Source organism: Chrysochloris asiatica, unplaced genomic scaffold, assembly GCF_000296735.1.
Source record: "Chrysochloris asiatica unplaced genomic scaffold, ChrAsi1.0 scaffold00090, whole genome shotgun sequence".
NCBI classification, from domain to species: domain Eukaryota; kingdom Metazoa; phylum Chordata; class Mammalia; order Afrosoricida; family Chrysochloridae; genus Chrysochloris; species Chrysochloris asiatica.
This window is the reverse complement of record NW_006408608.1, coordinates 5,753,684-5,766,966: the sequence shown is the minus strand read 5'-3', so window position 1 is coordinate 5,766,966 and position 13,283 is coordinate 5,753,684. Positions and strand designations below refer to the sequence as shown.

General features: G+C 39.0%; 1 pseudogene; it reads left to right on the top strand.

Moving 5' to 3' along the window:
• The first annotated feature begins 3,610 nt into the window (after positions 1 to 3,610).
• Positions 3,611 to 13,283, top strand: part of LOC102818788 — a 19,752-nt pseudogene continuing 10,079 nt past the window's right edge.

The following is a 13,283-nucleotide window of genomic DNA, read 5'->3' as shown; positions in this document are numbered from 1 at the left end:
TTCTACTCCCGTAAAGATTTACATCCTCTGAAACCCTGTACAGGGTCGCTATGGGTCGGAACCGACTCGACAGCACTTAACAACAACAACAAGGGATTTTGCCAAAGTCAACCCTGTGATGAAAAATATCCTAAAGGAAGTTTTGTGGACTGAGAACCAACAAGAACAGACAACAACTAGAGAATGATGTAGATGGCAGCATCAACTTGAACTCAATCAACAAATGGAAGAGTCAAGACCAGAATAAAATTATAAGACCAGATGATCTGGATAGTCAGTCTATGATCAAAACAATTACAGTGTGAAAGAAGGTAAACACAGAGCAACAGAGATCCAGGTGCTGGGAAGGTCAGGTTGATTACAGGATAAAATGTTGTTGTCAGGTGCCATCGAGTCAAAACCAACTCATAGAGACCCCATGCACAGCAGAACGAAACAATGTCTGATCCTGGGCCAATCTCACTACCGCCACCACACTCGATGCCATCAATGATGCCACCTGGCCGATCCATCTCATTGGGGGTCTTCCTCTTTTTCTCTGACCCTCCATCTTACCCAGCATGACATCCTTTTCCAGCGACTGTTCCCTCCTTACAATATGTCCAAAGTATGAGAGACGAAGCTTAGCCATCCTGGCCTCCAAGGATAAAATGTTGTTGTTAAGTGCCATCGAGTCGGTTCCGACCCATAGCGACCCTGAACAGGGTTTCCGAGGCTGTAAATCTTTACGGGAAAAGAAAGCCTCATCTTTCTCCCGCGGAGCAGCTGGTAGTTTCGAACTGCTGCTGTCTTAAATGGAGGGAAGAATTAATGGAATATACGGTAACCACAACAATGGGGTGGGGGTGGGGGTTACTTTGGGTGTTGGGGAGGGCAAGACAAGAAGCGGGAGGAGGCAGAAACAAGATAGATAAGGGAACACTGAGACAGGTTTGCATGGCCTAAGTGGGACAGAGGTAAATAGTGATGCTTGTTCAACCTTCAAACAACAGGGCTCTGGGATACAGGGATCTATGTATAGCTTGAAGAGGGGAAATAATACTAAAATGCTTGACTGATTTATGAATATTAGTTTCCCTTGCCTACTATTATAAAATAGACATTTCATTGGGATAGAAAGGAATGTTGGGAAACATGATTACAGAAAACTTGTAAGCCTGTCTTCAGCCTATAACTGATTGGAATGCCTAAAAGGAGTTCTAGAACTTGCCCAGTGAAATAGGCGTCTTGCAAAGCCTTAACAGAGTATAGGACCTTAGGTGGAATCCTGAGTCCCAACCAGAACCTTATGAGGTGGGACATTCCCACTAGAAAGGACAAGCAGACCAGCCAGGAACAGCTAGAGTGACAGAAGATACATCTTCAGAGAAAGATCATCAGGAAAAACCCAAAACAAAAATGTCAGCATGACTGGCTACTACAAGAATAAGCAAGCTGTTCTCCAGGAAGACTTTAAGGCAAGCAATCAAGTTCCTTCAGGACAAACTCCCCTCTAAAACTGAAACTCTAAGGGAACAGACAAATAAGCATGTAAGCTTGTTGGCGACCACACTGGTCTACTGGTGAGTGGAAGAGGGGGAAAGGCAGCAATGAAGAAATGGGCTGAGTTCAACCGCAGTCTATTGACTATTGTTGACCTGGAGATGACAGACAGAAGAGGAAGGGCTGGTTGGTCCAAAGTGTGGTGAGACATGAGGGCACTTGAGCCCATGGACAAGGACATAGCCACAGAGGGCTAGAGCTGAGAGTGAAGCATCCAGCTAATATGAAGTGAGGAGAGATGCACAAGAACATCCAAACTCGACCAGAGGAAGATTACACACACAAAAAAAATTTTTTGATAAAGGAAACAAGTGTAAATTGCTACAATTTGATGAACCTGACCTATACTCAGAGAGCTTGTTGCTCTAAATACCAACAGAGAGGGAAGGAGTCTTCACATCAAGTATCAAAGCTATCCCCTCTGTACACAGAGTAGATAGGGATGGGCAACTTAGACATTGGCTACCTAAAATGAGGGGCGATAAAGGCACAAAAGTGACTGGCTTACAAGGTTTCAAGAGGGAGATTAGTTTAAGAGTATGGGGGGAAAAAAGAGTCCCCACTGAATAGCTATCATCTTGTCTGGATGGGTCTGGCGAAAAGAGATGGGAATAAGATTCGTATGATTCAACAATGAATAATTGTTATCATGACTAATTGCAACTACCACAATTGTAAATGTAGAAGTTTTGTAACAAAGACAGGGAAGTGGTTAATCTTACAGTCAGAAACAGAGGACCCTAGGACCATCAAGGGAGAAGTGCAGAAGCAGAATGCAGAACCTTATCCAAAGATGCAGCGACGCCAGAGACAGAGGCAGAGATGGGGACATGGAGAGAGGGAGCAACTGAGGACTCTAGATTCATGGGAAGAGAGGGACTAAGAGCTGGCCAGGAGGCAGACTTGCAGAATGTGCCCTTTGGAGATATAAATTATTATATATGCCTGAGTGTTTTTTGTTTTTGTTTTTAAAAAAGCTAACGTGGATAGCAAGAAATACTATTAAAACAGACAGTACATAAAGGGGATTATAATCATTGTAATGAAACAAGGTGTATGATATGCTGAATGTAAAACTGATGATCTGCCCTATAAACTTTCACTCAATCCACAATAAAAACCTTTAAAAAAAAAAAAAAAACAGGACTACTCGCTAAAAGAAGTCCAGAAAGCAATACAATTTACAATAGCCCCAAGTTGATAAAATATCTAGGAATTATTGTAACTAAGGATAGAAAACTTAACACAATGAAAACTCTCAAACACCACCAAAAAAAAAAAAAAAAAATTGACTAAAAGTTAAAGGATGGAGAAAAATATACCAAGCTAATTGCAATCAAAAGTGAGCAGGAGTGGCAGTAGTACTAATTTTTGATAAAATAGGCCAGCACAATAGATAAAAATGGACATTATCTCATGATTAAAGGGTCAACTGAACAAGATGACAAAATCATAACAAATATCTACGATCCCAATGAAAGAGCTCCAAAATATATAAAGCAAACTCTAATAGATTTGAAGAAAGAATTAGACAAATCTCTAATAATAGTGGGAGATTTCAATACACTGCTTTTGAGAAAAAATAGAACAACCAGAAAGAAACTCAACAAACATACATACAGAAGAACTAAAAAACATAATCAGCCAACTGGACCTCATAGATGTGTACTGAGCATTCAACCCAACACAGCACAATACACATTATTTTCCAGTGCATATGAAACATTCTCCAGAATAGATCATGTGTTAGGCCACAAAACAAGCTTCTGTAAATTTACAAACATCAAAATACTACAAAGCATCTTCTCAGACCACAATGCTATAAAATTAGAAACAACAATAGGAAGACCAAGGAAATAAAGTCATATATATGGAAATTGAATAACACCCTACTTCAAAGCTACTGGGTAGTAGAAGAAATAAAATGTGAATTCACAAAGTTCCTAGAAAAAACAAAAAGAGAGAGAGAGAACAACACAACATACCAAAACCAATGCTGAGAGGACAATTTATTGCAATAAATACACACATCCAAAAAGAAGAATCAAAATCAACACATTAACACAACATGTCCAACAACTATAAACGGACCAGCAAAGTAAACTTACAGTCAACAGAAGAAAAGAAATAATAAAAATTAGAGCAGAAATAAACGAGATAGAAAACAGAAAAGCTATAGAAAGAATTAACAGGACAAGGAGTTGGTTCTTTGAAAGAATTAATAAAATTGACAAACCACTGGCAAACCTAACAAAGGAAAAGAGGGAAAAGACACAAGTAAAGTAAAATAAATCTACACGCCTGAAAATAGGGAACCAGAGATATCAATGTATAACGAAATCAACTAAACAGAGGGAATAGTGTAGATACAGAACTTCCAAATGCAAAGAAGTCAAGTAGATTTCAAGATAAAACAGAATGTTTAAAATGGGGGGAATAATTAATAAATTACAGGGTACCCTCAATGAAAATGAATATACCTTCACATCAAGATAAAAAAGAGGAAAATCAGAAAGATTTAGTAAAGACATTCAACAAGATGGATTGATGCAGTGGCAGCAACAGGCTCAAGCTTAACAGCAATTGTGAAGAAGATGCGGGACCCGGCAGTGTTTCTGTGCAAAATGTCACTGTGAGTCAGAACTGACTCAACAGCGCCTAACAACAGCTTCCATGAGTGTTGATTGTGGATCCAAGCAAATTAAAGTCTTTGACAACTTCAGTGTTTTCTCCATTTGTCATGATGTTATTTGTTGGTCTAATTGTGAGGATTTCTGTTTCCTTTACACTGAGATGCAATCCTTAGTCTTTAATTTCCATCAATAAGTGTAACGTAAGTCCTCTTTGTTTCCAGCAAGCAAGGTTGTGTCATTTGCATATTGCAGGTTGTTAATGAGTCATCCTTCAATCCTGATGCCATGTTCTGCTTCATATAATCCTGCTTCTTGGATTATTTGCTCAGGGTACACATTGAATAAATGTGGTAAAAGGATACAACCCTGGCACACACCTTTACTGCTTTTAACACTTTCAGAGCCCCCTCATTCTGTTCAAACCACTGCCTCACAGTTGATGTACCAGTTCCTCATGTGCATGATGAAATGTCTAGAATACCCATTTTTAGCAATGTTATCCATAGTTTCTCATGATGAACACAGTCGAATACCATTGCACAGTCAATAAACATATAAAAAAGAAAGATTTAATAAAGATTAACACAACAGTAATTTAAATGAAAAGAAATGCCACAAACAAAATGAACTCAGAGCAGAAAATTATGTGGAACAAAGAAACCAGCTGCACCACACACACAAACAACAACAACACACACAGAGCAAAATGACAGCAATTAATTTATACCTGTCAATAATTACACTGAATACAAATAGATTAAATGCACTGTTAGAGGCAGAGTACCAAAATGGAAAAGAAAAGAAAATCTTTCAATATGTTGTCTACAAGAGACACATCAAAAAGATAGAGGCTGCCTAAATACCCATCAACAGAAGAATGTTTAAATAAACTTCAGTACAGATGTACAATGGAATTCCACACAACGTTGAAGAATAATGACGAATCTGAAAAACACCTCACAACGTGGATGAACCTAAAGTACATTATGTTGAGTGAAATTAGTCATTCACAATAGGTCAAATGTTATATGAGGCCACTGTTGTAAAAACTTAAGAAAACATTTTCTTGAAAAAAGAAACATTCTAGGATGGTTACTGGGGGAGAGGTGGGGTAAGGGGAGGAGGGGAAATTATTCACAGTCTAGAGGGTCCACACATGTTAACATGAGTAACTGGGAAGGCAATCTACAACAAGATGGAGGTTAGCAGAGAAAAGATTATAGCAGAAGACACAGGGAGGAATACAAGAGTTAACATAAATAGAGGTAAATGTTGTTAACTGATGGTACATGGAGGGGATTACATCATTGGAATGAAGCAAAATATATTATTTGTTTAACATAAAACTGATGATCTGCTCTGTAAACCTTCATTCAATTCACAATAAAATGTTTTTGATAAATGAAATGGAATGTTTGAAGATCAATATTCTAGGCATTAGTGAACTAAAATGGACTGGTATGGGCCATTTTGAATTTCACAATCATATAATTTACTACCCTGGGAATGACAAATTGAAGAGGAATGGTGTCACATTCATCATCAAAAAGAATACTTCAAGATTTAAATAGAAATAGAATGCTGTGATAGGATAATATCCATACACCTACAAGGAATAGGGTCGCTAAGAGTCTACGGCACTTAACACCAGCAACAGAAGGAAGACCAGTTAATATAACTATAATTCAAATTTATGCACCAACCACTAAAGCCAATGATGGTGGTTTTATATAATTGAACAAACATGCGATCAAGATGCACTGATAAGCGGCGGGGCTGGGAGCCAGCGCTGGAGAGCCCACCTGGAACAGATGGTGTAGACTGCTCCTCCGCGAGCAGCAACTATATCGGTGTTCCAGCAGCTGTTCGGGGCCGAGGGCAGCCTGATCCCCCCAAGAGGCCATCCAGCGGCTTCGGGACATGGAGAAGATGCTAAGCAAGCAGCAGGCGTTCCTAGAGAAGAAGACCGAACAGGAGCTCACCGCCGCTGAGAAGCCGGGAACCAAAAACAAGCGCGCGGCCCTCAGGCACTCAACCGCAAGAAGACGTATGAGAAGCAACCGGCGCAGATTGATGACACGCTATCCGCGATGGAGTTCCAGCAGGAAGCCCTGGAGAATGCCAATACCAATACCGAGGTACTCAAGAACGTGGGTTACGCCGCCAAGGCCATGAAAGCTGCTCACGACAACATGGTCATCGATAAAATTGATGAGTTGATGCAGGACATTGCTGACCAGCAGGAGCTTGCAGAGGAAACCTCAACGGCTATTTCAAAACCTGTAGGATGTGGAGAAGAGTTTGACAAAGATGAGCTGGCAGAACACTTAATTGTGCTCAGGAGGAACCTGTACATAGACCAAGAATCTGTCTTTCAAACAGAAAAATGGGATACTGGATGGTTTAAAATCAGGAAATGGGTGAGCGAGGGTTGTATTCTTTCACCATACTTATTCAATTGTATGCTAATAAATAATCTGAGAACTGGATTATATGAAGACTGTGACATCAGGATTGAAGAAAGACTCATTAAGAAGCTCTGATATGCAGATGATACAGCTTTGCTTGCTGACCAAAGCCATGGTATTCTCAGTGACCTCATATGCATTTGAAAGTTGAACAATAAATAGTGAAGACCTTATAAAAATTGATGCATTTGAGTTAGGGTGTTGGAGAAGAATATTGAAAGTACCATGGACTGCCGGAATAACAATCAGCTCTGTGTTGGAAATAGTAAAGTGAAGGTTCCTTAGAAGCCAGGATGGTGAGACTTCATCTCTCAGACTTGGGACATGTTATCAGGAGGGACCAGTCCCTGGAAAATGACATCATGCTTGGTAAAGTGGCAGTTCAACAAAAGAGAGGAAGACCCCAAACAAGATGGATTGTCATCATGGTAGCATCAGTGGACGCCAGCGTAACAAAATTGTGAGGATGGCTCAGGACGAGGCAGTGTTTCGTTCTATTGCACATAGGGTTTCCAGGAGTTGGCGCCAAGTCGATGACAGCTAACAACAACAACAACAACCCTCTAACCAGTGAATTATTCTCCCTACTCTTCCATCCCTGGTGACCATCAAAAAATGTTTCTTGATCTTTTGCAATGGAAGTCTTATACAATAACAGTCCTTTTTGTGATTGCTTTATTTCTCTCAGCATAATGTCCTCCAGGTTCTCCCATGTTCTGAGGTGATTCACCAATTCATCATTATTCTTCTATGTTGTGTAGTATTCTGTTGTGTGTATGTACCAATGTTTGTTTATCCATTCTTCTACTGATGGGCATTTAGGCTGTCTCCATCTTTTTGCTATTGTGAATAGTGCTACAGTAAACATGGGAATGCATATATCTACTGTATCATGGTTCTTATTGCTTGGGGTTATATATCAAGTAGAGGGATTGCTAGGTCATATAGTATTTCTATTTCCATCTTTTTTAGGAAGCATCTTACTGTTTTCCATAGTAGTTATACCATTTTACAGTTCTACAGGCAATGTAGAAGGGGCCCAGTCTCTCCATACCCAATATTCGTTGTTTTCTGTTTTACCTTTGTTATTAATGCTGGTGTGAGATGATACCTCATTGCTGTTTTGATTTGCATTTTTCTAATGGTTGGTCCTGGTATGGTGCTGTAGGATAAGTGTTGGACTGCTCACTACTGGGTTGGTGGTTCAAACCCATCAGTTGCTCCTTGGAAACCCTATATGTAGTTGGAACTAACTCAACAGCACTTAACAACAGAAGTGGCTAATGATTGTGAACATTTCTTCATATGTTTGTCAGCTGCCTGAATGTTTTCTTTGGTAAAGTGTTTGTTCATGTCTTCTGTCCATTTTTAAATTGAGTTGTCTTTTTTTTTTTGTATAGGTATTGTAGTTCTATATAAATTTTAGATTATTAGTCCTTTTTTCTGATATGTCATTGCAAAAAACTTTATCTGTAGGCTCTCTTTTTACTCTTTTGGTAAAATCTTTTGATACAACTGGGTCTAATTTTTAGGAGGTCCCAGTCATCTATTTTTGTCTTCTGTTTGTGTGTTTTTAGTTAAGTTTGGCAGTATATTCATGCCCTGTATGAGTTTTCCCCTATTTTTTCATTGATGATCTTTATATTTCTAGGTTTTACATTAGATCTCTCATCCATATTGAGTCTGTTTTTGTATTTGATGTGAAACATGGGTCTTGTTTCATTCTTCTGTACATGAAAATCCTGTTTTGTCAGCACCATTTGTTGAAGAGACTGTCTCTTCCCATTTCATGTGTTTCTGACTCTTTGACAAAGATCATCTAACTGTGTGGGTGGATTTACTTCTGCATTCTCAATTCTGTTCCATTGGTATATGTATCTATTGTATGTACCAGTACCAGACTGTTTTGCATACTGTAACTGTATAGCAGATTTTGAGGTCAGGAAGTTAGAGGCCTCCAACTTTGTTCTTCTTAAGTAATGCTTTGCTTATCCAAGGTCAATTTCCTTTTCATGTAAATATAGCAATTAGTTTTTTCATCTCTTAAAAGAATAGCATTGGAATGTGGATTGGGATTGCATTATATCTATACATTGCTTTGGTTTGTTATTATTAAGTTCCATAAAGTCAGTTCTGACCCTTGTTGTTGTTAAGTGCAGTAGTGTTGATTCCAACTCATAGCAGCCTTGTAAAGGGTTTCCAAGGAGTGGCTGGTAGATTTGAATGCTGACCTTGTGGTTCTAACTGACCTTGCGGTCCAGTGCATTATCCTGCAGTGCTACATCAGGACCCCTAGAACCCTGTATAGGGTTTCCAAGGAGCGGCTGGTGAGTTTGAACTGCTGACCTTATGGTTAGCAGTCCAGAGTTTATCCTATAGCCCCACCCAGGGTAGTGTTAGCATTTTTTCACAATGTTAAGTCTTCCTATCCATGACCATAATATATTCTAACTTTCTAAGTCTCTTTTGGTTTCTTAGAGTGTTCTTTAGTTTTCTTTGTATTGGTCTCTTACTTCTCTGGTTAGATTTATTCTTAAATATTTTGTCTTTAGGGTACCTATTGTAAATGGTATTGTTTTCCTGATGTCCTTTTCAGAACTGTCTTTATTACTGTAAAGGAATCCAACTGATTTTTGTATGTTAATCTTGTAGCCTGCCACTTTGCTGAATCTTTCAATGATTTTCTATATTTAGGATCTTATCATTTGCACATAGACTTTTATGTCTTCTTTGCCAATTTGGGTGCCTTTCATTTCCCTTTCTTGCTCTGGCTGAGACTGCCAACACAGTATTGAATAAGAGTGGGGACAAGGGGCATACTTGTCTGATTCTGTTCCCAAAGAGAATGCTTTTAGTTTCTCTCCATTGAGAGTAATGTTGGCTGTTGGATTTGTATAGATGCCCTTAATTGTATTGAGTAATTTCCCTTCTATTCCTATTTTACTAAGTGTTTTAAATAGGAATGTATATTGGATTTTGTCTAATGCCTTTTCTGCATCAATTGATAGGATCATGTGGTTCGTTTCCTTTGTTTTATTTATGCAGTCGCTTCCATTGATGGGTTTTCTACTACAGAAAATCCTTACACCTTGTTGTTGTTGTTAAGTGCTGTCGAGTCAGTTTTGACACATAACAACTCTGTATAGGGTTTCTGAACAGTTAATGGGTTTGAACCACTCACCTTTTGGTTAGCACTTCAGTGCTTATCCTACAGCGCCATAGTAGAAGTCCTTGAATAATACCTAGTATGAATCACACTTGGGCATGATGTAATATTTTCTTATGTGCTTTTGAATTCTATTGGCTAGGATTTTGTTAAGAATTTTTGTAATTGTTCCTGAGGGGTATTGTTCTAATATTTTCTTTTTTTATTGATGTCTTCGTTAGGTTTTGGTACGAGGGCCATGCTTACTTCATAAAATATATTTGGGGATTTCTATCCTTTTCTAGAATAGTTTGATTAGAATTGGTGTCAGCTCACCTCTGAATTTTTGGTAGAATTCAACAGTAAAGCCATCTGGGCCCGAAATTTTTTTATTGGGAGTTTTTCAATGATTTGATCAATTTCCTCAATAAGTAATTTGTAAACTTAAATTCCTTAGAATACTTGTTTATCAGTGGAATGAACAACATAATCTTTATGTTTCTCACAATGCACTGGAAAAAATTCCACCTTATGATACAAACAGTATTTTGAAAACCTGCAAAAAATCTTATGTTTTTTGTAAATGAATGGGAGAAATGGAGCACTTTTTCCTAAAAATTGTACTTATTAAAAGTATGCAAAACTATATAGATTAGTTGTGAATGAATAGAAAACAACAACATATGTTTGGTCAGCTATAATATATATTGTTGTTGTTGTTAAGTGTCGTCAAGTTGGTACCAACCTATAGCAAGTCTGTACAGGGTTTCCGAGGAGTGAATGGTGAGTTTAAACTGCTGACCTTGCAGTTCAAATGTCTTTGCAGTCTGGTGCATTAACCCACAACACTACACCAGGACTTCATAATATATATATATATACACATACACACACACACACACACACACACACACCATATATACATACACCATATATACATATACCACATATATGCAATATATATACACACCATATATACATACACCATATATACATATACCACATATATATATATATATATATATTGTTGATGTTGTTAAGTACCGTGGAGTTGGTTCCAATTCATAATGACCCTGTACAGGGTTTCTGAAGCTGCAAATCTTTACGGGAGCAGAAAGCCTCATCTTTCTCCTGTGGAACAGCTGGTAGTTTCAAACTGCTGACCTTGTGGTTAGCAGCCCAATTCGTAACCACTACACTACCAGAGCTCTCTCTCTCTCTCTCTCTCTCTCTCTCTCTCTATATATATATATATATATATACACACACACACACACACACACACACATATATGTAAGTAAGTTTTGAGAATTCTACTTCCTAAATGGGGAACTTAATTTATTTTTCTTGTTCTCACATTTTATAGAAAACTTCTTTTCCTTTGTAATATAAACCTTACTTTGAAATCATATGGAATTGCTTTTTGTTTTTATTTTCATGTATTGTAGAGAAACAATTCCTTTTATTTTGTCTTTCTCATTCGTATAATCCATTTGGACCTCTGGTGTGGTGCTGTAGGATCAGCACAGGACTGTGAGCCACAAGGTTGGTAGTTCAAACCCACCAGCTGCTCAGCAGAAACCCTATACAGGGTCACTATGAGTCGGAACCGACTTGATGGCACTTAACAACAACAACACAATCCATTTGGAACTTTCCTGCCATTGGAGAAAAAGGTTTTTATACTTCCTGTTTATAGATGGATGAAATTTCATTCACACATGAAAGGGAAAATTAACTATAAAAAAAAAAAAAAAAAAGCCCAACGTTTTTCAGTGTTTGAGATCTGATGGAGCATGAGACTGTCCAGTCATTATCATCCAGGAAATAAGCAGTAAACCCAATAAGAGTTGTTGTTACTAGCAATAACAATGACAAGCAGTCATAGAGCATTTTTGTTGTACCAGACTGAGTTCTAAGGAGTTCTGCTGATGCAATAGGCTAAGCATTGGATTGCTAACTGAAAGGATGAGGCTGTTTGCAGCCTTAGATTTACAGCCTTAGAAACCCTAAGGAGCAGTTCTGTGCCCTATAAGGTCACTGTGAGTTGGAATTAACTCGATGGTAATGCGTTTGGTTTAATTTGGGGTTTGACACTGCTCTATTTAATTCTTAGAGTCAATACAACTATGTCACCATTTTATAGATGAGGGAAGCAAGGCACAGACACAATAAACCACCAAATAAACCCTTCAAGGGTGGGATCAGCTCACTTTGTCAGCAGGCTCCAAGCTGCTCAAAGGTACAGATCCCCATAGGAAAGCACAAGGACCCCTGGGAGACTGTCTTTGAAAGTTGATTTGAAAGGAAATAAATACTCCAAGGCAGCCACAGTGGAGTCAAACCTGGGTTCTTTTTTTGTTTTGTTTTACTGTTTTCTTGACCGCAGGGTGGAGATGGGGTTAGGACAGTTGTTCTTTCTGGGGTTTGGATTTATTTTTGTGAGTCTCTGTGCGTATCTAAAAGCCTGTATTTTCTAAGCTTATGTAGTCAGGTTAGAAATGGGCTGGAGAGTTTCTAGTGGTCTCTCTGGACACTGCCATCCTTGATCCTACTCTACAGCTTGGCCATTTCCTGTTCTCCTAGGCTCTCTCTTGCTCTTGTTTGCCCTAGTAAGTAGGGTAGGCATGTTTCGCTCACTACAGATTGACGGTGGGTATGTGCTGTGGAGTCGGTTCCAACTCATAGTGACCCTGTATAGGGTTTCCGAGGCTGTAAATCTTTACAGGAGCAGAAAGCCTCATCTTTCTCCCGCAGAACAGCTGGTAGTTTCAAGCTGCTGACCGTGAGATTAGCAGCCTAACTAGTAACCACTACAGAACCACTACGTTACTAGAGCTCCTTCGCTACAGATCATTGTCGTTATTAAGTGCCTTTGAGCCAGCTCTGACTCACAGCAAGCCTGTATAGGGTTTCCAGGGAATGGCTGATGAACTTGAACTGCCGACCTTGTGGTTCAAACTGACCTTGCAGTCCAGTGCATTAACCCTCAGCGACACACCATTAGGCAGTAAGCAATTGTGTTTACTTTGGTTTACAGGGTTCTCTGTTCCTGTCAGAGTATATATTTGAAAAAGGCTTTGATTCTGTAGGAAGATGCTGTGGGGTTGGGAGAAGACAGCCCTACCTAGAAGCAGAACCTTTTTTTTTTTCTCTCTCTTTTTTAATGCTTTATTGTCAATTATATGATAGATTACATGGGAGGACATCAACTTCACATTGATACTGTCGTATATCATTTCCTTGCCATCGTTACACTCCCTTTCATGCATCATCCATTAACCAAAGGGTATACCCCGCAAGCCTGCACACTGGTCATCCGCATACCGCGCCCCTCTCTCTCTCCAGGTCCAAAGTCTCCAGTTGCTCCATCTCCCCATGTCATTGTCTCCGCCTCCATCTCTGGCATCACTGAAGCAGAACCTTTGATGTGGTGAAAAATGTGAAATTAATGTACAGTGAATAATTAAATACAGAAAGTACTCTACAGTGACT